We start from the raw sequence: 23,418 nt of genomic DNA, 5'->3' as shown, positions 1-23,418 counted from the left end.
ACACATATGCTTCTTCATTGAGCTCCCTTTGCTGTGCACCCTGGGTATCTTGTGACACATTGGAGCTGGGTTTGTCTGGACGTCTTGGTACTTGGGTTCATGTTTTATGTCTTGTAGCAAAGATCAACTATTCAGTTGTAAGGAATCTAGATACCATTTAATGACAAAGTGAAAACCCTTTCAAGACTTTTTCATTGCATGGCTTTCTTTAATAGATGATGAGGGACAGATATCTATAATATTCTCAAGGCAGACTGTGCAGGGCTGAACACTGCATTACACTGAAGCAGCTAAGACTTCAGATTCATAGGTCTGAGTACGTTGCTCAGAACTCCCATCTGGTTCCCACTGAACTTATCCTGACATCTTTCTCAGGAGGCTGTTTTGAAGATTAAATGAACTAATTCTTACAAAATGCTGTGTGCTGCCTAGCACGTAAGCATGCAATAAATGTTAACTATTATTATTATTATTATTATTAATATTTATATCCTTAGACTATTTTTTGCAGTTTGTACACGATGAAAACATATTGATTGCACTTATTTTTATTTTTATTTAATGTTTATTTATTTTTGAGAGAGAGAGAGAGAGAGAGAGCAAGCAGGGGAGGGGCAGAGGGAAAGGGAGACAGGAGATAGAATCCCAAGCAGACTCTGCACTGTCAGTGCAGTTGGTTGAACTTGTGAACCGCAAGATCGTGACCTGAGCCAAAATTAAGAGTCAGATGCTTATCTGACTGAGCCACCCAGGTGCCCCCATGTACTTATTTTTAAACAAAGTTAACATGGGGTGATAAGGTCTTAGCTGAAAGACAATACAGGCATTCAGGGTGCCATGAACTTCGCCCATTTAGAACGGCAAACTTAATCGGTAAATATTGCGTGTGTTCTGACTACTCTGCCAAGCAGTTCCCTTGCCTCCTCTCTCTCTCTCTGGGCCTCCTTGTTATTCCCTGAGATACAGCAATATTGACAATATTGAAAGAAGGCCAATTAACAACCCTACGATGGCCTGTAAGTGTCCAAGTGAAAGGACACTGAGGACTTCTCTCACTTTAAGTCAAAAGCTAGAAATGATTGAGCTTAGTGAGGAAGGCTTGTCAAAAGCTGAGATAAGCCAAAAGCTAGGCCTCTTGCCCCAAACAGTTAGCCAAGCTGTGATGCAAAGAAAAAGTTCTTGAAGGAAATGAAAAGCGCTACTCTGGTGAACACATGAATGGTAAGAAAGTGAAACAGGCTTATTGCAGATATGGAGGAAGTTTTACTGGTCTGGATAGAAGATCAAACCAGCCGTAACATTCCTTAAGCCTAAGCTTAGTCCAGAGCAAGGATCTCTTCAATTCTGTGAAGGCTGAGAGAGGCGAAGAAGCTGCAAAGACAAGTGGGAAGCTAGCCGAGGTTGGTTCAGGAGATTTAAGGAAGGAAGCCAGCCCTACACATCCAAGTGCAAGGTGAAGCGGCAAGGGCTGACGTAGAAGCTGCAGCAAGTTCTCCGGGAGATCTGGCTGCGATCCTTAATGAAGGTGGCTCCCCGGATGACAGATTTTCAGTGTGGTTGAAACAGCCTTATATCAAAAGAAGATGCCATCCAGGACTTTCATAGCTGGAGAGGAGAAGTCAGTGCCTGGCTTCAAGGCATCGAAGGACAGGCTGACACTCTTGTTAGGGGCTAATGCAGCTGCTGACTTCAAGTTGAAGCCAGTGCTCACTTACCATCCTGAAAATCCTAGGGTCCTTGAGAATTGTGCTAACTCTACTCTGCCTGGAGAAAGACATATACCATGTGTTTTCACTCATGTGTGGAACTTGAAAAACTTACCAGAGGACCATGGGGGAAGGGAGGGGGAAAAATAGTTACAGAGGGAGGGAGGCAAACCATAAGAGACTCTTAAATACAGAGAACAAACTGAGGGTTGAAGAGGGTGGTGGGGAAGAGGGAAAAATGGGTGATGGGTATTGAGGAGGGCACTTGTTGGGATGAGCACTGGGTGTTGTATGTAAGTGATGAGCCATGGAAATCTACCCCCAAAACCAAGAGCACACTGTATATGCTGAATGTTAGCCAACTTGACAATAAATTATATTAAAAAAAAACCTACTCTGTCTGTGCTCTATCAATGGAACAAAGTCTGGATGACAGCACATCTGTTCACAACTTGGTTTCCTAAATATTGTAAGCCCATTGTTGAGACCTACTGCTCAGAAACAAAGATTCCTTTCAAAATCGTACTGTTCATTGACAATGCACTTGGTCACCCAAGAGCTCTGACACAGATGTACAATGAGATTAGTGTTTCATGTTTGCTAACACAGCATCCTTTCTACAGCCCGTGGATCAAGGAGTAATTTAGACTTTCAAGTTTTATTAGTTTTAGAAAAATGTTTATTTATTTATTTTTGAGTGAGAGAGGGAGAGAGAGAGTGTGTGAGTCGGGGGGAGGGGTGACAGAGAGAGAAGGAGACAGAGAATCCCAAGCAGGCTCCGCACTGTTAGTGCAGAGCCTGACCTGGGGCTACATCTCAAGACCCTGAGATCATGACCTGTGCCGAAATCAAGAGTCAGACACTTAACCGACTGAGCCACCCAGGCGTCCCAATAAAGTATTTTTAAATTAAGGTATATACGTACCTAGGTGGCTCAGTTGGTTGAGCGTCTGACTTTGGCTCAGGTCATGATCTCGCAGTTCGTGAGTTAGAGCCCCTGCATCGGGCTCCTGCTGTCAGCCTGTCAGCACTGAGCCCACTTCAGATCCTCTGTCCCCCTCTCACTGCCTCTCCCCTGCTTGTGCTCTCCCAATAAATAAATAAATAAATATTAAAAAAAATTAAGGTATGTATGTTAAAAAAAATAATGGTATTGCGCACCGGATAGACTGTGGTATAAACAGCTGTTCTATGCACTGGGCAACAAAGAAATTCATTTGACTTGCTTTGTTGCAGTATTGTTTTACTGTAGTGGTCTGGAACCGAACCTGCAGAATCTCTGGGGTACGCCTGTAAACAGTGACGCTTGATGACGGATAATTTCTACCACCGGTGGATAATTGCTCCTCAGCAGCTACAAATACTTGTGATTAAGTCCCTTAAAAATAGTGTTTTCAATTTTATCTCACATTTTAAACTATGAAAATGTACAAACATATACAAAGATAAGGAGAATAATTCAATGAACCTCATCACATTTTCCCACATAAACATCTATTTCTTTTTTCTCAAAACTATTTTTCTTAAAGTTTATTTTTTTAGTAATCTCTGCACCCAACATGGGGCTTGAACTCACGACCCCGAGATCAAGGGTCTCATGCTCTTCCAGTTGAGCCATCCCCTCTTTTTTCTTAACAAAATTTTTTAAGTGTGTTTATTTTTGAGAGAGACAGAGACGGTGTGAGCGGCAGAGGGGCAGAGAGGGAGAGAATCCCAAGCAGGCTCTGCACTGTCAGCACAGAACCCAATGTGGAGCTCGAACTCACGAAACCATGAGATCATGACCTGAGCTGAAACGGAGAGAGTTGGGTGCTTAAATGACTGAGCCATCCAGGTGCCCCTCTTTTTTCTTTTAAAGCAAATTCCAGTAATCATACCATTTTGCACTCACTTACTTTAGTATGCATCTCTAATAATATGGGCCTTATTTATATAGCCATAGTACATAATCATACATGAAGAAATTTGGTATCATCCAGTTCACAATAAAGTTTTCCTGATTATCTAAAAATTCTCATATTTTAGAGGAATTGTTTAAGTCAGGAAAGAAACACGGTCAATACATAATATTTGCTTGTTGTCCCTTAATTCTTTTAAAATATTGACTAACCTGCACCCCTTTCCTCCAGTTGTCATGTTGCAAAAACTAGGTCAATTGTCCTAGAAAATATCCCATATTTTAGATTTGTTCGTTTGCTTCCATGTGGCATTATTAAGTAGCTCCTGTATCCCCTGTATTGCATTTTATTTTAAAATTATTTATTTTAAAGGCTTTTCTAATTAAAGTATATGACATGATAGTTGTAAAAACTTAGAAAAATGATAGAACTCCAGTTGGTAATGTGGAAGGTACAAATTTGTCATAATCCTACCCCTAGAGGTAGTCACTGTTGATTGTTTGGCATATATTACATCAGAAATTTTTCTTCGCCATTCAATAAGAAAGTAATTTCTTAAGTCATTTTACGATGAAGTTGGCCATCGTATGATTCTCTATTACTACGAGGTTTTTGTGGCGATGATTCAGTGGTTCTTTGCACAGTGTCCCAATCCCGTAAAAAATCTAGCCGTTGTTAGAAAGTATTGGGTCAGGACAGCACAGTTATTGTTTTAAGTTAATCAAACCTGGGGTATTTTGTGCGTGTTGCAGGGTGAAGAACATAGCCCTGGGGAAGGTGCAGATACAGAATGGGACCAGTTGAGTAGGGCCACACCTTACTCTAAGCTGCTCATACTATCAGATAGGACATGATCTAATGGGACCAGTGAGTTTGGTGCCCAGTGGCGGAAGGAAAGATCTTTTAGGCCAGTACCTAAATAACTAGGACAATTCCTTTAATTGTCTGTCTCCGTGGGGATTCTGAGCCTCCCATTCTGTCCTCTCATGCTAGGAATGGACTGTTAGTGGAATGCATACTATAATTCGTCCTAGTGCTTGCCAATTGCAAATGAAAAAGAAAAAAAGAATATATCACTCTAATTTGCATGCCCCCCCTTGCCCAAATTGAAGAATTACACAAATCTTTTACTACAAATTCCCTGTTTTTGAGTTCTTAATTTTGACTTTTCTTTCAGTTGGTCTTAGTATGTCTTCAAATAATTGTTTCTAAAAGTAATGTGCAGGATGTTTTCTAATCTTTGGACATCTGAGAATAATTTTATGTAAGTTTTGCACATGAAAAACATGTTGACTAGATTTTAAAATATGTGATTACAACAGTTCTCAAAATTTAATAGCTATTACTTTATTATCTTTTATTTTTATTTATTTATTTTATTAATGTTTCTATATTTTTGAGAGAGAGAGAGAGTGCAAGTGGGGAGGGTCAGAGAGACACAGAGATAGAATCTGCAGCAGGCTCCAGGCTCTGAGCGGTTAGCACAGAACCCGACGTGGGGCTTGAACCCATGAATTGCAAGATCATGACCAGAGCTGAAGTCGGACGCTCAACCCACTGAGCCACCCAGGTGCCCCACTTCATTATCTTTTAGAACTTGGTGCTGCAAGAACTTTGGGCCAGTATGGATTTTATTAATTTGTAAATGACCTAGGTTTTAAGATGGGGCTTTTTGCTTGTTTTTGTCTTTTTAATCACTTCCTAGGATATATTTAGGGGTGTGATCTAGATACTCCCTTTTTGTCCCTCCATTCTTCATAATCTCCACCCTGCTGTGGGCTGTGGGATTCTTACAGATTGAGCCAATTAGCTCTGATGCCCGGTAGCTTCTGACTGATTGGGCCAATGGGAGTCACTACAAGATTAGGAGCTGGAGGAGGTAAAATCAGGCCTTTTTTTTTTTTTTTTTACAACTGTCTCACTCATTTCTGATACTTTACCTTCTTGCTTTTTCAGGCCTAGTGCTGGTAATAATGTTGACTAAATTCTTGACTGATTCTGTGCAGACCTCCTATAATTGATTAGTCCAGGTACTTGGTGAACATGGTCAAACTTCAGTTGGTATGGTTTCTAATGACCTGTCCTCAAGGTCACTGATTATTCCTTCTGTTATTCCACTCTAGACTATGGTTTTTGTTTTGGTCTTTTTAATTTCAGATATTGTATTTTTCAGTTCTAGAATTTTCTTTTTGGTCATTTTTTTGTATTTTTAAAAATTTTATTTTAATCCATTTATTCATTATGACTGTGTTGCCTTTAAGTCTCTGAACATACTTAAAATAGAGATTTTGAAGTTCTTGTCTGCTGATTCCAACTTCTGAGTCATCTTTTTTTCTCCTATGGGTCTCCTTTTCCTTTGTTTTTTTCATATCTAGTAACTTTTTAAATTATATACTGGACATTGTAGGAGATGGGTTTTAAAAGGATCTCAAATCTGTTTTCTGTCTTCGGAGAATACAGAGTTTTGTTCTAGAATGTAGTTAAATTACTTTATATCACCTGAATCATTGCTAAGGCAGATCTATTTTGGTTTTACTGTTACTTCGGAGGTGAGTACATTAGCCCTGGGGAGGTCTTTACTCCTAAGTGTAGCTTTCATGGAGTTGTAACGGAAAGGCTGTAATGGAAAGCCCCTTTAACTTGGAAGGATTTGATCTCCTCCCTCCGTCTTCCCTGTGGTGGGCAGGTGCTCAAATCTCACTTCAGCTCTAGTCTTTCCAGCTCTTTTCCCCTTGGGCTTTCTGTAGTCTTGCCCTGCAGATGTGGACCATGGGGGTCAGCCAATGACACACGGGAATTCTCGGTGCACATTTTGAGCTTACTTCCTCTGTGGCTTCCTCTGTTTTGTGGAATTCTGCCAATGCTCCTCTGGCATGCTCGAATTCTTTTTTCTGGCTCCACACACCAATATGATTCCAGACTCTGCCCAGCTCTATCTGCCATATTCCTATTTTTCACGTATCAAATCCTCTTCTGTTTCTGTCTGCTTTGGGTCGCTCTGCAGGGTCTTCAAACAGCTTTTTTTTGTAAAGCTCCAGAATTGGCAATCGTGATCGTCAGGAGGAATACTCTGATACAAGTTATTCTGCTATAACCAGGCCATTATTATTTCTTGCCTGTATTTTTGTGGTATGCCTCATGTACCCTTGCTCTGTACAGTCTCTTCTCACCTCAGCAGCCACAGTAATCCTATCAGAACGTTGAGTCTGATGATGCTTTCTTTTCCTTACAAGCCACCACTGGCAGGTCCATCTCAGACCTGAGGCACCACTGGCAGGTGCCTCAGAATGAAAGCCCAAATCCTGGCAATCAGCAGCGTTTTCCTCCAGTGTACCCCCCACCCCTCACTCTGTCTTTTCTGTCTGCCTTGCTGTCTGATTATTTTCCATTTTAAGCACTCTGTTCTTGTCCAAATTACTTTCTTTTCTTTAAAAAAATTTTTTTAATGTTTATTTATTTTTGAGAGAGAGAGACAGAGCGTGAGCGGAAGAGGGGCAGAGAGAGAGAAGGGGACAGAAAAGATCTGAAGGGGGCTCTGCGCTGACAGCAGTGAGCCCGATGCCGGGCTTGAAGTCATGAATCATGAGATCATGACCTGAGCTGAAGTCAGACGCTTAACCTCCTGAGCCACCCAGGCGCCCCCTTGCCCAAATTACTTTCTTCTTACTCCTTGCTCTTGTCTCAGGGCCTTTCCCCTTTCTATTCTCTTTTCCTGGAATTGGCAGCTCCCACCCTGTTGAAAATGATAAATTCCTACATCCCTACCTACTCTTATAGCCTCTTTCTAGCTTTCCTGGTTTACTTTGTCTCCATAAGGTTCACAACCACCTTGTTCACTGACAGCTTCTCCTTACAAGGATGTAAGTTCAGTGAAAGCAGGGATTTTTGTTTGTTTTGTTCCCTTGTATAGTCTCAGATCCCAGAATGGATAAACCCTGAATGAATCAGAGTCTCTTACTCTATAGAGACTCATACTGAGCCAGTTCCTTAATACCAAAAAATGTATGTCCGAGGCAGTTCCCAGCCATATTATGAAGCTGACATATTTTATCTTGGGCCCATTTATCTTCACTCCTGCGTAGAATCTTTCCCACATAGCTCTCCCTTGCAGTGCTCATCTTCTGGGATACAACACTGTGGTGTTTGATAAAATGTCACTGGATTAGGTGTCTGTGGAGTTTTAGAAATAACCTCAAGAAAACACAGTATCCTTTAAATTTGTTACCACTGCATAAAATATACCAGAGTTCTTGTGTTTATAGAGTTAATAGGATAGAGATAAGAAAAAGAAGGGGATGTTGGTTTAATTGTCATTTATATAATACATTTTATGAGCCTACATAAATTATGCATCATTGACCTTTAAATGAATTTAGGCTTAATGAGATTGTTTCATCATGTTTAAAGATGTAATATAATTATTTTATTATGTTTTTTTATTATTTCCGAAGCTTATTTATGCTCCTCCCTCCTCATCAGGGCCCAAATGCGTTGCCTTCTTATCTAATATTTTTAAGCTGTTTTCTGGTTTGAGGTTTGCAGAAATCTGATCTCACTGAATTATGGCGTCGCTTAGTTGTTTAATTTTCCAGGGTGCTCTACAACAACCTTAGCTTTATCAGAGACCTGTGTTTCCAAAGAGTTAAACTTTGTGATCTGAAAATGGATTCTTTAAAAGTGTGGTTTGCAATAGGAATCTTTTTTTTTTTTTTTTTTAATTTTTTTTTTTTCAACTTTTTTTTTATTTATTTTTGGGACAGAGAGAGACAGAGCATGAACCGGGGAGGGGCAGAGAGAGAGGGAGACACAGAATCGGAAACAGGCTCCAGGCTCCGAGCCATCAGCCCAGAGCCGGACGCGGGGCTCGAACTCACGGACCGCGAGATCGTGACCTGGCTGAAGTCGGACGCTTAACCGACTGCGCCACCCAGGCGCCCCCAATAGGAATCTTTATCATCCTGCACGCACATAGAATAATGAATCTAGAGCTTAGGCTCAGCATTTTGCCCTCTAGTGTTGGATCTTGAAAACGCAGATTAATATTGAACATGACTTTGTGTCCCATGGAGTCCTAGGGTCTCCAGAGGATCCCAAGAAATCTGAAGGGAGGGAGGAGGAGGCTGTACAGGCTGGACTCTGGCCTCATTCCTTTCAGATGCACAAGTATCACTTGGGGCCACTGCTCTGCTCTTACTTGACAAAACAGTTGTTTTTGTGCTTCAAAAATAAAAATTTAAAAACCATAGCTCTAGAGTGTAAGCATATGAAACCTAAGAAGTGATTGTAGTGCACATGTTCACTTATGTCATTAGATATTGGAATTTGGGCTATATTTCCTCATATAAAACATAAATGCTTGAGCTAGCCCCAAATAACTATTTAACGTATGGTGCAATTTAACATCTATCTATCTATCTATCTATCTATCTATATTTTTTAACATCTATATATTTTAATTAAAAAAAATACACAACAGAGGGGTGCCTGGTTGGCTCAGTTGGTTAAGCATCTGATTGTTGATCTCAGCCCAGGTCTTTGGGGTTGTGAGTTCGGGCCCCACATTGGGCTCCATGCTTAGCAGGGAGCCTACTTAAATAAGCAAACTTGATTATCACTGATAATCAAGGTGTCTTTGATCTTTTTGCAGGGAGGCCCTGGTGGAGGCCTCCTGAAAGCAATTCTGATGTTTCTATGCTGTGGCTTGTGGTGAAATGTCCTCCTTAATCCACTGAAACAAAATTTATGCTGTTTCTTTTTGTTTTCTGGGTGGGAGTCAAAGCATATGGGGATGGGAAGTGGATTTTCTTGGGCATTGGAAGGGGCCTGAAGTCCCTTTGGAAGGGAAGCGGAGATGGGACTTAGGGGATCAAGCCTTTTCCAACCTTCCCAGCTAAGGATTCAGGTATCTTTGGTAGTTTTCTCCTAAGGCTCTGCTGGTCCTCCTGGTTTCTGGGACTCTAGCCCAATTCTCATAGTTCAGAATTGGGGTTCTTGGTTGCTTCTCCATTTGGCTGTGTGGAGTTTTGATAACCTCCAGTGACACTGAGATCTTGTTTCCTGTGTCTGAACCTACTTTAACAGGAAAATAGAGACTTGGAGAAATCAAGGAAAAGAAGGCATGGCGCAGTGGAGCAGACTAGAAGGATGGGTAATTTCCGGGGGCCCCCTTTGGAGGAGGGCTGTGTGTGTCCTGGGCCTTCTGCAGGAAGGTACATACAGGAAATTGGTGTTGATTTGTTCAGTCTTGTCATACTGGCCAGGAATATGCTGGGGGTACTTCCAAGCTACTTGGGACTGGGTAAGCTGAGTTTTTAGAGGTGTTGGGGGCACCCAACAGGCTAAAACATCTTCCCAGCCCAACAGTGTAAAGGGGAGAAATTCATGAAAAATCTTATGGTGTTCTTCAGTGAGCTGGAGAGACAAGAAAATGTGCCTGTGGTAGGCAGCATCCAAGATGGCTTCCAGCGATTCTCTGCTTCTTAGTATTCATGCTCTGTGTAATCCCTGTCTGTGTGGGCTGGACCTAGTGATTCTAATACATAGATTATGGCAGAAGTGAAGAGGTGCCACTTCTGAGACTGTGGCTTCCATTTTGCTTGCACTCACTCACTCTGGCTCTTCTTGCTTACTGATGAAGCCAGCTACCATTTTGTGAGCTGCTCTGTGGAGAAGCCTATATGGCAAGGAACTGAGGGTGCCTCTGGCCAATAGCCAGGCAGTGGGTTTGAAAGCAGATCCTTCTCCAGTCAGGTCTTCAGATAAGATCCCAGCCTTGGCTGATACCTTGATTACAGCCTTGTGAGAGTTTCTAAGCTGGAGGAACACAGTTAAGCCATGCCCAGGTTCCTTAGCCACAGGAACTGAGAGAATAAATATTTGTTGCTTTAAGCTAATAGATTTTGGGATAATTTGCTTTGCACCAATGGATAACAATATAGCACCGTTGGAGTAGGAGTGTCGGAGGCTATTGTTTTATGTAGATGATTGTAATGAGTGGCTTCTTTCACTCCACCCTTTCTGGTGATTCCTGAGCCAAGGGTGGGAGTTGAGGGCGTGTGGAAGAGGTTAGCAAGAGTTAGGGTCATGTTGTTGAACTGTGCAGGACCCCTTCCCCCAACGAAGAGCTCCCACATCATTCCATAAGATAGTCATAATTAGCATTTGAAAACTTGTCATGCAGAGATCAGGAGAGCCTACTCAGGGCTGGTCAGAGAAGCCATGTCAACCAGTATAGGAACTGTGACCAAATCTAGTCAAGTAAGGAGACACTTGTTCTTTATCCCTTTTCCAAGTTCTCAACACTAAGTAGCCAGAGCCTAGAAGAGGGGATGGGTGAGAGTATGAAGGGGTAGGACTCTTGAGCACATCAAAATGATAGGTTTTCTGTGTACAAGGGCATAGCCCATCACCCTCCAAGAGTGACCTGGTGGTCAGTAGAGGCAGGGGAGACCTTGTGACATTCAGTAGGTGAAAAAAAGGTGGCCCCAAGGGTCATAGGTCAGCATACTTTAAAGGGGTTTTGTATAGAAGGTACCAATAACAAGCATTTGAAAGCAGTCTCTATTTTTGTCTAGTAAAGCATTACAGTTCTATCATTTTCTTGAAAGTTTAACTTTCCTTCTCTAATCACAGGAAACACTATTTTATTATGGAGGAACTGCTTTCTCCATCAGAGTGTCCAAGAGATGTAAGAGTAGGATCCACAGGACCTGGGATCCTTAGAGATCCTTGGATCTTCACTGGGTGCCTCTGGGGCCCATTAAGTGAAAGAGGGAAAGCATCCTTTGCCAAATTTTTTACTGTTTCCTCTGAAAAATCTTTTTGAATTATTCTCAGTACTCTCAAAAAAATATGTATTCACTGTAGGAGATTAGAAAGAAGAAAATAAAAACCATGATCCCAATGCTTAGCAGCATCATCTGCGAACGTTTTGGTGTATATTTTCCCAGCCTCTTTTCTAAGGTGTTCATGTTGTGTTGTACACAGCATCTTTTGAAATTTACCGTGATAATAACTTGAGCATCTTTTCATGTTTCCAAGTATATGACCATGACATTATTTTTGAGGGTTCCATAGTATTCCATTTAAAAGATACAACATATTGAAGGTATCTAGTGTCCTCTTGGTGGGCATTTAGAAAGGTTCTAGTTTTTGATATGCAGAGATGACTATTCTTCCTTGATGTAACCAAGTGAGGTCAAGTTGAGAAAGGGCATAGACTTAGTGTAATGAGACCAGGAGAGACATAGAATGTCCAGGGGTCTGGAGAACTCTTGATGATCCTTCCCCTGTGTACTTTCATGTCCACCACCAGTGAGAGTCAGACCATGTGCAGGCCATGGTTATCTTGTATGTAAGGTGAGGGTGTTGGTCCCGTGATTTCTTTGGTCATTCCATGTTTGCGAATTGTTGACCAGTTGACTATCTTCAGGTTCTCATCTGGTGCACCTTAAACCCCTCCAGTGTGCTTCCTCCTCTGTGAAATGGGAATATAAATGTCCTTCTTAAGAGGTCTGGGGGATTAAATGAGATCATGTATGTCTGTCATAGACCCCAGCACTTAGTAAGCCCTCAACAAGTCTCCTGTTATTAGGTCGAACCATACGAAATTGCCAATTTTTTGTAGGTCAGACATGACTAATACTGGCGATTTCATTTTTCTTCCATAGTAAAATGTCATCTGTACTTTTCGCTTTCTTTGATATATACACATACACACACACATTCATGCATACTGGTTTATTGAAGCAGGAAAAGAGAATGGAGGCATTTTACAAATTCGAGGGCTGCAACAAGTTGGAGATGTTCTTTGCAGACATTCCCATGCTATGCTCTCCACAGTAAAGAACCTGGATGCAGCTGAGAGGTTATATTACAGGTAGCTAGAAACAGAGGTCACATGTTGTCTGCAATCGCTTTGGAAAATTTTGAGAACAGGTGTATCGTCGTGACCATTTAAATGTTGCTGAAACACCCTGAAATGAATTCCTATAGGGCAGCAGTGTCCCTGGAAACTGAACAATTAAGACATCCTGTTACTCTTCAAGACCTTCAGGCAAGTGGGGTTCGACAGTGGACAAGAGGCACAGTGAAGGGTGGATGGAAGGACCCAGAGGTCACTGAGGTCATATGTGGCTACAGGGGAACTCGCACAAGTCCTGGGACCTGACACATCCCCACCAGGAATCCAACCTAAGCTTCTGGCTCTTAAAGCCATTGGACATAGGGAGAATAATTTCTGAATTGAGAGGATACCAGGAGAGAAATGGCATTTTTTCACTGAAGGGATGAGAAGATGAGCTACAGCTCACCTTTTCTCCCCTGACTTCCTTTCTCGTTCAGTCTTGAGAAGCCACGCAGCAAAGGGGCCGCTGATCAGCAGCGGTGGCCGAAGGGGGACAGTAATGGGTCAGAGCCGGATGGACTGCTGGTATGAAGCCTTGCGCCACCCTTCCAGAAAGAGACACTTCAGATACCTCCAGGATTTTAAAGTGAACCATAGAGATCCTTTTGATTCTTTGGAGTTTTTGAAATGCTGATGTGTAATAGGGGGGCGGCCAGGGGCTGGCAGTCCTGTCTGAGATCCCCTAGGCAACTGTGTGGAATTCTCCCTTCGAATGTCAAGCAGCCGCACATCCTTGGTATTCTTTTATTGTCTGGGGGAATATGCGGTTGAGAATATACTGAGAAAGCTGGTTAGGAGGCCCTGGCTCATTCGCAGGGAGGGCCCCGCAGCATGCATTTCCGCTGCCCTCGGGGGACCAGAGGACAACACCTACAGATAGAGTGTCTGGCCACCAATGAGCATTCGGGCTGGCGGTGGGGAGTGTGTGTGTGTGTGTGTGTGTGTGTGTGTGTGTGTGTGTGTGTGTGTGAAAGAGAGAGAGAGAGAGAGAGAGAGAGAGAGGGAGAGGGAGGGAGACCATAAAGGAGGAGGTGCACTTGTACATCCATGCAAGGAAGAAGAAAAACAGTTTGGGGGAAGGGGAGTTGGGGAAAGAAATATATAAAAAACCCTTGGGGAGAAAAATATTCTGTACTAATCAACCTGAGCCAACCTGTTATTTGGGGAGCGTTTTAGACGTTACCATAAAAAACAATCATCGGGTGATCACTGAGCACAAAATCATTTTGCAGTCACCCAGCAGTCTCTCTTCTAGAGCTCCAGAATTACCAAAATATTCTTGTCTACCAGCAGAGGGATAAAAAAAAAAAATTGCACATCTCCCTGTATGTTTTTTGGTTTTTGTGTTCCCACACGCCCATGTGATTTCAACTCTGAGGCTGTCCCCTAGCACAGTTCCCACCTGGTGGCTGCTCACAGGTGAGCATGAGCAGCAGGAGCAAGGGGCAGGTGCCAGAGGCTGCAAAAGAACAGCAGCTGGGGGGCACCTGGGTGGCTCAGTTGAGTGACCGACATCGGCTCAGGTCATGATCTCACAGCTCGTGAGTTCGAGCCCCGTGTCGGGCTCTGCTGACAGCTCGGAGCCTGGAGCCTGGCTCGGATTCTGTGTCTCCCTCTTTCTATGCCCCTAACCCACTCACATTCTGTCTCTGTCTCTCTCAAAGATAAATAAACATTAAAAAAAAATTAAAAAAAAAAAAAAAAGGAGCTCTTCTGGTCCACATCCATGTAGAACCAAAAGCCAAGGTAGGAAATATACAGGTTGATGGGGGGCTGGGGGTAGGCAGGGAGATGATGGGGAAGGTCCATGTGGTGACATCCAGGACGGGGGCTGCCGAGGACAGTGTGATCAAGGCCAGGCGGTGGCACAGGGCAGTGCACCTTCGCAGGACTGGGTGGGTGACTGACATCATATGGGAGCCTTGGGAGTCATCTGTGCAGAGGCCCCAACTCAGTGTGTTGAAATGGGGAAGCAGGCAGGAGTAGAGGATTCCTCCCAGGAGAAACATTCCAGCGTCAAGGCTTCAGGTTGCTGCTGGCCAGCCCACGACAGGTGGTGTGGCCCCAACAATGGCCCCGACCCATGTGTCGGCAATGCTGATCCTCTTTAATGGGGTACAGCAACAGGTACACAGGAAAATGTGGAGGACCCCCAGCACTTCCGTGAGTGGGTCCACCCCCTCAGGTAAGAAGGGCAACTTCTGGAACCGCACAGCTCGCCACGGGCTCATCCGTCCACAAACCAGAGGTCTGTTTTTTGTCGTATTCATGTTTGAATCCACTGACGCTCCAAAAAACTGATCGATGGAGTTGGTGGCACTGAATGCGAGGGCTGTTCCGGTAAAAGTAGGTAGGAAACAGTGAAAAGGTCCTGGAGCCGGCTCAAGTCCGGCTGAGAGCTGTGAGTTTGGCATTGGGCAGTCGAGCCACAGTACCTGGGAGATCTTCCAGATACAGCTTCGTTTCTCCCCACTGCTTTTCATCTTTGGTCTCTCCCCACATCTCCTGAGCCTGTAGTTCTGGAGGCCGGCCCTAGTTTCTAGCAGTTCTTTCTTACATTTGGCTTTCTGGGCAAAGAAAGGCTGGGATGCAGAAAAGGTCTCATTTCAGAGATTTCTGCTTTGGCCTGACCCAAAGATGTTTTTTTCAAGGAATGGAGATTCCACTGATTCTGGCTTCCATTTTACTTGCTGGCTGAGGCTTCTGTCCAGTTCTGTGACATACATGGGCGTGAGGAAGGTCACCCACTGCTTACTGAGGCTCCTGAAAAGATGCAGACATGGAGGGGATTCCTGCACTGCCCTTTTTTCTAGAGACCAGACACATCCTCCGACCCAACCTGTCAGGAGGCGTGAGGAGAGAGCGTGTGGGGATGTGACTGCAGCGCGTGAGTCTGGCTGCTCCCTGGCGTCCCCGTCTCCTCTCTTCTCTTGGCTGCTGGGCACTGAACTTTTTCTTTCAGAATTAATCTTCTGTACCCAGGAAAGGCACACGATGTAGGGGAAACAGCATGAGCCACTGTCCAAAGGCAGGCAGCATCCCGGCCTCTTTGGCAACGTTTTCACAAACCATCTTTAGGGTCTGTTTTACCCGTAATCCCAGCCCCCTCCGTAGTGTTATTTTCATATGTGCAGGTGGGGCTGACCCCGGTCCCTACTCATCCTCGAAGAAGCTGCATAGTGCTTCGAAGAGGACAGTTAGAGGCGGTCACTGGGGCCACTGGCTTGTTCCTTCTTGGAACAAGCATCAGGGACCTCTAGGATCTGCGTAGCCACCCAGCTTTACCACGTACCCAAGGAGTCTCATTTCCTGGCAAAGTCAAGGGACAAGGTCACAGAGGTCATTGGGGCTTAGTGATCAGCAGAGGGTGCATCATTAAACATTTTTTGTCTCGATTGTAGAAGTTACAAAGTTTAATTGTGAGCAATTTTTATTGTGGGAAAAAAGATCAAATAGCACAAGGATAAAAATAAAAAGGTGGTATAAAGAGATTCTGGAGGCTTTTCTCCCAAGTAATAGGGTCTTATGTGTGGCTTGGACCCATGACCCTGAGATCAAGACCTAGCTGAGGTCAAGAGTCGGATGCTTAACTGACTGAGCCACCCAGGCACCCCAATAGGGTCTTAAATAAATTCCTCTTCCAGATACTACTACTGTATAACAAACCACCCCCGAAACATACTGGCATCAATCAGCCATCTTCTTATGTTCACAGATTCTGTGGGCCAGGAGTTCCCAGACTGGGCAAGGCCATACGGACTGTCTCTGCTCCATGATGTCTGGGGCTTCAGCTAGGAAGACTCAAAAGCTGGCAGTAACTTGACTGTTGGTTGGAATCATCTGGAAGGGACTTCACTCACACATCTGATTCTAGATGATGATTCTAGATGATGGATGGGACCTCTCCCTGGGGTTAGCTGGAACAAATACACATATCTCTTCTTATAGACTAGCTTGGGCTTCCTTACAACAGGGCAGCTGGATTCCAAGATACGAAGTAGAAACGTGCCAGTGTCTTAAGAGCCTGGACATGGTCATAGTGTCAGTGTCATTTTTGCTGTATTCTGTTGGTCAAGAACTAACCAAACGCAGATTCGGCATTGACCCTACCTCTTGATTTGATGAATGGGAAAGAATTTGGGAGCTCTGTTTTAAAACCTCCACAGTTCCCCAGATGACAGTGTATGTAGCTCAGTGATTAGGAGATGAGAACCTGGGTTCATAGTTCACTTCCATTCTTACTGGCTGTGTGATCTTAGGCAAGTTCATTGAGATAGAGACTAGTGCTCGCTAGAATCTGTTTCTGTTTTCGTCTTCCTGGGAGCACCAGTAGGCTATGCCCCAGCCTCTTGCATTGAGCTGGGGCTGAGAGGCTCATTTTAGCCACACTTTAGCCCAGTGCCGTGTGTCACACTGGGTTAAGGGGATAAAGAGCCCCTTGCTCTCTCCTTACTTGCTATCTAGATGCAGGGAAATCAAGTGGCAATTCATTGTGGGGGGGGGGGGTCACAATACAGAAGGAGCCTGGGTCCCTGCATGACTGCTACAGTGAGTCCTTCGTTTCATGCCCTCTGCCAGCAGGGATGTGGGGAAGAGGTAGGCTTGGAGTGTGTTAAGTCACTGAGGTTTTGGGTTTTTTGTGATAGTGGTTGGCGTACCCTGACCAATGCGTTACCCAACCTCTTTGAACCTGTTTCCTTGCCTATAAAGTGGGGTATTAACCACGGCTATCTTTGGGTGCCCTGAAAATTAAGTGAAATAATTTATTGTACAGCGTCTGGCACATAGTAAGTGCTCAATGGATGTTAGCTACAGTTATTAAGTGAATGTGACTGCCAGTTAGAAGAGGGGCAGGTTTGTGTGTGGAAGGATTGTGGTCCAGGGGGAGTGAAACGGTAGGGTTGCCATCATCGTCGTTGTCTTCATCATCATCATCATCATCATCAAGATGGTGCCCACCATTACTGAACACCTGCTTGGGCCAGGCTCTGGCCTGGGGATGCTTCACCTGTCTTTATTTCAATTCACTGAGGCAAGATATTTTTAGTCTTGATGTCGAGATGAGGACCTGGGGGCCCAGAGCTTCTGCTAAAGCTGTCTGAAGTCACAGGCAGGCTTGAAACTCAGAGCTCTCTGACCTCAAAGCCTGACTTGTTTTACTGCAGGGATGACACCTCATGCATTTTGGGGAAATGTGACATGTATTTAAAGAAAAAAAAAATGAGGCCCTGCCTGGCTTCTCACTGGAGAAGTGCTGTGTTTTCCTTTTGAGATTTTTCCTCTGCTTCAAGTTGTAGGGATTTGCTTTTGGTAATTAATCTTTCAGCAGATAGCTGGACCAAAAATGTGGAAGGCCCCTGCTTCCTTCCCTTCCCCCAGGTCCTCTTGCTTTGCTGTTTTGTTTGAACTCTGTAGGCTCTATGTGTAGTGGGTCAGTGGAGACCGAGACTGGATCTCCAGAACAAAGCCCATGTCTGAGTCCTGAAAGTCTCTCTTCAGCTTGAGGCCTCCTGTGAGAAGAGTGGATGTTTTAAAGCCCTCTCAGTGACATTGATAACCCGAGGTGGGATTATAACACCAATGTGGCTGGCTCCTGGGTTTGTCTGTCTTTCTTTCTTTCTTTCTTTCTTTCTTTCTTTCTTTCTTTCTTTCTTTCTTTCTTTCTTTCCTGCCCTCCCCTCCCCTCCCCTCCCCTCCCCTCCCCTCCCCTTGCCAAAAGCAAGTTGCAACTTGTGCAGGAGCTAGATTTACTACATTACCCGGTGATTAATGCCTCTGAATAATCGTGTGTAAATTGTTGCCTCTCTCTCCTCTGTATATCAGTTTTAGTTTTAGCAACATAACCTGCCCCAAAGACCAGTAGATCTATAGGTTTTGATTCAGTCATTGGCATTGTGGGATCTCCCTGGATGACATTTGTGTTTTCATTGAGAAGGCAGTTCTAGGTGGCTCAGTGGGTTAAGCGTCTGACTCTTGATTTCAGCTCAGGTCATGATCTCGTGGTTGGTGAGATAGAGCCCCACATCGGGCTCTGTGCTGTAAGCGTGGAGCCTGCTTGGGATTCTCTGTGTCCCTTTTCACTCTGCCCCTCTCTTGCTCTCTCTATCTCTCAAAATAAATAAATAAACTTAAAAAAAAAAAAAAGAAGGCCGTTCCATTTGCCACTGTTAGGTTGTGCCCACCTTCAGTTGCTGAACTGAGACAGGCAAAGATGAGGGTTTATGACATATTTTACTTACACTGTTTCTGTTCTGGCTCGGATAAAACTTTAAACACAAGCCATACCTTTCTTCATTTTTATGTATATACGTATGTATGTATTTATTTTTAATGTACATTCAAGTTAGCATATAGTTGCAATAATGATTTCAGGAGTAGATTCCAGTGATTCATCCCCTATGTGTAACACCCCGTGCTCATCCCAACAAGTGTCTTCCTCAATGCCCCTTCCCCATTTAGCCCATCCCCCCACCCACAAGCCCTACAGCAACCCTCAGTTTGTTCTCTGTATTTAAGGGTCTCTTATGTTTTGTCCCCCTTCCTGTTTTTATATGATCTTTCTTCATTTTTATCTCACAGGCGGTTTTTCTATCAAAGGCAATACTAAGGGCCAGATGGATAAAACCAACATCTACCCTTCAGAGTATCTTTGAAATATTTATAAACGTGTTGGCGGAAAAATTCTTGACCACTCAATGCTAGAACAATGGGTAAAGTTGATTTCCTTCTAGAATATTATTAATATCATATTATTAGTATAGTATTATAGAATATTATAGACATTCTTCTGCAGTAAAACTTTGAAAACTGTTTTGTTCTTTAAAAATGCTTTTAGAAATTAGAACAAAAAAAAAATCTTTGTGGCTATTTAAAAAATAACACTAGATGGCGCCAGAGAGCCAGAGAGGACGTGGATTTGCTTCCAGAAACAAGATAGACCTGAATGAAAGGGGCGGCCTGTGGGTGACAGAGGTTATTTCTGAGAGAAATGCTGCAAAGCAGGGGCTCTGGCAGTCACTTCTGCACATCCTCGCAGCGTGATCTGTCTTCACCAAGCCTTTGCACAACCTTTTCAGCCCAGGTACCATCTTCTGGCTGAAGTGTATGCAAGAGGCAGGTTGGTCTTGAGCAGTGGAGGGAGAATAAAAGAAAAAGGCAGAAGGAGCGGAACCGTGCAGTGAGCATGTGCCCCAGCAGTGCCTGTCTAGGGTGCACGGTCACAGCCAAGGAGAGGGAGAGCTGGATCATGAGGGAAGGCGGAGACCAGAAGACCAACTACCGGCAGGTGGCTTCTGCTCTCTGGGCCCCGAGTTTTTCAAGGAAAGAATGGAGAACTTGGTGATTAAGAAATTATGGCAAAATTTACGTAATGTAAAACTTAGCATTTTAACTTTTTTAAAAAACTTTTTCACTATGGTAAAATATGTAACATAAAATTTACCATCTTAACTTTTTTTTTTAAAAATTTTTAAAGCTTATTTGTTTTGAGAGAGAGGCAGAGAGAGTAAGCAGGGGAGGCACAGAGAGAGAGGGAGAGAGAGAATTGCAGTATGAGCCAGGGGGCTTCATCAAGAGGCAAAGTGTGTCATTACTGAGGACAGGGAAGGATGTTTGGAGGAAATGCGATGTCTTGAACTTCATTCGATGTGCTCGCCCTTTCCAATTTGAACAGAGCAAGGATTTTGCAAGAGAGTACAACAGATGCACCAAGAAGTCAGGAAGCTCGGGAGGAGAGAGAGAGGCTGGGGCAGGACACAGGTCCCTTTTCCTTCCAAGGGGCTGGTGGTGACTCTGCAGGATGACTGGGTTTTGGCTCCCCACCAGGAGTTTCTGTTTGGTATGCAGGAGTGAGCCTTGCAAATGGCGATGGTATCTGCACGGGGCAATTGCAGAGCTGCAGGAACAGGCCGGCTCACCCAGGAGGCTTCAGCTGCCGCTGGTGGAGGCGGGCGCAGACTGTGGGGCAGGAGTAGAGCAGTGAAGGGAAGGAAGGGCAGAGACCAGGCCTGAGCTGCTATTTCAGATGGTTCCAGAGCTGCCAGGGGTGGTGATACTGCAGAGAAATTCTTCCTGGGGGAAGAGTTGCAGACAGTAATTTCCTCAGTTATCTGCTGAGGAGTGGGGCCTGGAAGGCTCTTTCTGGCATGCAACAGGGCATGGTTTATTGAGCACTGTTTTGGTCCTAAAAGGCCCAGTAGTGAAGCACTTGGCCTAGACTCTAGTTGGGGTCATGGGGACTCAGGCAAGCCTGGTCAGGGAGTACAGCCTGGAGGAGGTGATGTGTGAGCTGGGCCTTGAGAGATGCATAGGAGTTTAGATGAACCATGGGGCAAGGGGCAGAGGTGGGGCAGAGGGCGGCTGGGGGTCTAGGTCTAGGCAGAGGAAATAGGCCTCCAGGCCAAGCTCTGATGGTGAGCAGTGGTATGGAAGGTTCTGACAACCTCACGTGGTGGGAATATTAGGTTGCCTGTGGTGGTTGTGTAGGTATAAGTTGCAGTTGAAGAAGGAAGCAGGGGCCAGATTGTGCTAGGCCTTTTATGTCTTCTAACCTGGTGAGGGAGTTTGAGTTTTATCTTGAAGACTGTGGCAGCCAGTGGAGGGTGTGAAGCAGAGGGGTGACATTGTAAGACACACCTTTTTGATAAAGGACTCTGTGGAGACTGGATGGGTGGGGGCAAGACCTGAATCGAGTGCCCATAGTGCCCTTCTCCAGACCAGGCTGACTCTATTCCAGGGTAGAAGTGTTGGTCAGAGCCTAGGTAACGGAAGCAGAAAGGAGAGAAAAGGAAAGTGCTTTTTTCCCGCTGTACAACTTTAGGGGCCACCAGTCTCACAGACCATGGTGCGAAAAATAGGCCTTAAATTGGACAGTGCACATTCTATGCAACCCTATATGGCATCCCTGAATAAACAGATTGAAGACTAAAGAGGATCAAGAAGATAAACGATGGTGGTTCATTGAATGTGAGGGAAGGAGTAGAGAAGGTTCAGAGATGATCCCCAGGCTTCTGACTTCGCTATGGGATTAGGGGATATTGGTGTCATTCATTGAGTCAGAGGACACAGAAAGAGCGCAGATTTGGGAGACATGACTGGGAGAAACTGGGAACACCGTTGGAAGCAAGAGACTTTGTGGGTATGGACACAAAACCCTGGAAAGCAGGGACTTTTTCCACCTTGCGGTTCCTGGCTCCTAGCTGGGCACGTGGTGACCTTTCCTGACTCCCCTGGGGGCTCATCCAGGCTCCTTATGGCAGTTAGCATTAGTGTTCAGAATGGTGGATGGCTTTGGGGTCAAGAACTAGTAGCAAAGAGAATAAATGCTGTACAAGAGCCCTCCAGGGACATCCTACGTTGTCTCCATGGTGACCGCAAACAAACAGAGAACCCAAGAGGGTGCTGGGTCATTATGAGGTCACTCACACCACTTCCAAGACAGATGCCTAAAAGGAAAACCCAAAAAAACCTGGTGGTGGAACTGAACTCAACCACTTTCTTTTATTTATTTATTTTTAACCGAATGCAGTCAATCTCATTTTGTGTGTAGCTAGGCATCGTGAGAAGACTCCAGGATGAGCCACCCTTGTGAGCCTGGGGTTTGGTTTGTGCCTGGGCAGGGTCCCCTCATGAGAGACACAGTTCCCACCTCTTGTTTATTTGTTTTTATTTTATTTATTTTGAAAGAGGGAGAGAGAGAGAGAGAGGGAGAGAGAGAGAGAATCCCAAGCAGGCTCCAAGCCATCAGTGTAGAACCTGATGTGTGGTTTGATCTCATAAACCCTGAGATCATGGCCTGAGCCAAAATCAAGAATTGGATGCTTAACCAACTGAGCTACTCAGGTGCCCCCCAACCTCTTGTTTTTATTCAGGGAATATGCTCAACCCCATGCTTTCCCCAGGGTCACCTACTCACTGCTCTGCAGAGAACATTAAAAGCATCCATGAAAGAGACATGGCAGATTTTGTTGGCCATGAACCTCAAAGATGAATTTTCCTATCACATTTTATGAGTATGGGTTTTAAAGCCTCCATAATGCAGGGCTGCCCCTCTCCAGTACCCATGAACTTCCTCTTAAGGTGATGATTTGTGTTGTTAATTTGGCCAGGAGAAGACCTTGGACAATACTGGATCATGTAGCGTATGGAACTGATAGAGATGATTATCTTTTTTCTTTTTTTTCCCTATGGATAGCAAAGGGAAGATTTTGCTGTCTTCCTTGAACTTCTTAGCTCACAGATGGGATCCTTTGTGAGGAGCTTGGGTGGGGATCCCAGGCAGGCAGAAGATAATGTGGTCTCCAACAGTATCCAAAGACCCTGAGGGTTAGGAAGAACAGATTAAGGCATGGATTTATTTTGTTAATGATTATTTATTTTTGAGAGAGAGAGACAGAGTGTGAGCTGGGGCGGGGCAGAGAGAGAGGGAGACACAGAATCCGAAGCAGGCTCCAGGCTCTGAGTTGTCAGCACAGAGCCCGATGCAGAGCTTGAACCCACAAACCGGGAGATTATGACCTGAGCCAAAGTCAGACACTCAACTGACTAAGCCACCCAGGTGCCCCATAAGGTGTGGATTTTGAAGGGACCTCCAGGAGCAGTAGGTGGTGACATGAACAGAACCATAGATTGTTGGAGCTGGACAAAGCCTTTGGGATTGTTTGCCCCAGTTTGTTAAATTTGTGGATTGGGCACCAAAGCCTGAGGTTTTACTCAAGGTTATCTGGAGGCCTCTAACACTTAAAAATAATTCTTTAATTTACAAAGCGGAAGGTTTTTTTTTTTTTTTTTTTTTTTTTTTCGGTTAAGTGGGGCAGTTAAATGAAACACAAGCCTCCATTTGTGGTCTAATAATAACCCAAAAGTTTTCTCCTGCCCTAAATTAAGAATCCTCATTAACGAATTGGGCTTT

At 44.4% G+C, this 23,418-nt stretch overlaps 1 long non-coding RNA gene and 1 pseudogene across 1 annotated transcript; both read right to left on the bottom strand.

The window, feature by feature from the left end:
* Window positions 1–1,434: 1,434 nt before the first annotated feature.
* Window positions 1,435–17,471, bottom strand: LOC132668532 (protoheme IX farnesyltransferase, mitochondrial-like; annotated as a pseudogene).
* Window positions 17,472–20,137: 2,666 nt separating this feature from the next.
* Window positions 20,138–21,835, bottom strand: LOC132668741 (uncharacterized). The gene is made up of 2 exons (XR_009605738.3): window positions 21,686–21,835; window positions 20,138–20,579 (listed from the first exon to the last, which is right to left on the bottom strand). It is a non-coding gene; the product is annotated as an uncharacterized LOC132668741 (long non-coding RNA).
* Window positions 21,836–23,418: the final 1,583 nt, after the last annotated feature.

The sequence above is a fragment of the Panthera onca genome, chromosome B3 (assembly GCF_046562875.1).
Source record: "Panthera onca isolate mPanOnc1 chromosome B3, mPanOnc1 haplotype 2, whole genome shotgun sequence".
NCBI lineage: Eukaryota > Metazoa > Chordata > Mammalia > Carnivora > Felidae > Panthera > Panthera onca.
The sequence above is the reverse complement of the archived record's forward strand: the minus strand, read 5'-3'. Positions and strand labels throughout refer to the sequence as shown.